At 41.1% G+C, this 1180-nt stretch overlaps 1 non-coding gene across 1 annotated transcript; it reads right to left on the reverse strand.

Annotated features, from left to right (window-relative positions):
* Positions 1–580: 580 nt before the first annotated feature.
* Positions 581–745, reverse strand: LOC137300388 (U1 spliceosomal RNA). Its single transcript, XR_010958068.1, has one exon. It is a non-coding gene; the product is annotated as a U1 spliceosomal RNA (small nuclear RNA).
* Between the last annotated feature and the right edge of the window lie 435 nt (positions 746–1180).

Below are 1180 nucleotides of genomic sequence, written 5' to 3' on the forward strand. Positions count from 1 at the left end.
CGACACACATTTTTAGCGCAGTCATTTGTGTGATTGGAGCCTTTAAAGCTTCCAATATTTGATCTGCTTGTTTTTTTTTAATATATTTCAAAAATATACTTTATTCATAAAAATTGTAAAGGTAAACAGAACAATGCAACTATCACAATACAACTACAGGTGATACATGATAAATACAGTTCATGACACTCCAGGGTGCCTCATTGCACTTGCAATCAGTACAGATTACAGTTACATTACAGTAATTACAGTCATTACACATTCATTACGAGGAGTTTTTTTTTGGTTTCCAGTCCCTTGGCCGACGATGGCGAGAGTGTCCTAAACCGTGGCCTTTGCCCATCGAGCTTTTGCGGCGGCTGCATCTCAGCACCCAGTCCTGGAAATGCTTTAATATCTAAGGGTTGCTAGGTATTTTGCTGAAAAACTAACGGGACATGAACGACGAACACCACTATTAATTGGCCAGCAAGTCGTTCGTGCTGATCGCTCGGATAGACAGTGATTAGAGCTTGGAAGTTACTCCATTAAAAACTGACCGCATTGAGAGCGCATGTTATTTCTATCTTTAGTCATAAGCCAGGGGAAAGCACGAACGCAGACCCCCACTACCACAAATTTTGCAGTCGAGTATCCTGCATTTGGGGACATCGCAGGCATCAGCACACCCGAAGTGCAATGGGCTAGCCTCGTCCTGGGAGAACCTCCTTTTTTTTTCAAAAAATATACTTTATTCATAAAATTTGTAGCAAAAAACATACAATACAGTTGTCATATCACATTCCAAACATACACAATACAGATTATACAATTTGCAGGTTACATCAAGTACAGTTCAGTGAACACATTGTACATAATTACAGTTCATGACACTCTAGGGTGCCTCATTGCATCACAATCAACACAGATTATTGCTTACAGATTCATTACAGGTACATTACAGATTCATTACAGGTACATTACAGCAATTTGAATTTTACATTCTGCCTGAGGGGGGTTTTTCCCTGATTGCATCCCCTCTGTTTACAATGGCGGGAAGGCTCTAAACGGTTGCCTTTCCCCACAGAGCCTTTGCAGTTTGATCTGCTTGTTGCTCTAGGTGCTGCAAAAATTTTCCCTACCACTATAAACCGCTCCACCCTTTCACTCCCAATGCTTCCAGCCTTCCCCTTTAAGATGC

This window comes from Heptranchias perlo, chromosome 2 (genome assembly GCF_035084215.1).
Source record: "Heptranchias perlo isolate sHepPer1 chromosome 2, sHepPer1.hap1, whole genome shotgun sequence".
NCBI classification, from domain to species: Eukaryota; Metazoa; Chordata; class Chondrichthyes; order Hexanchiformes; family Hexanchidae; genus Heptranchias; species Heptranchias perlo.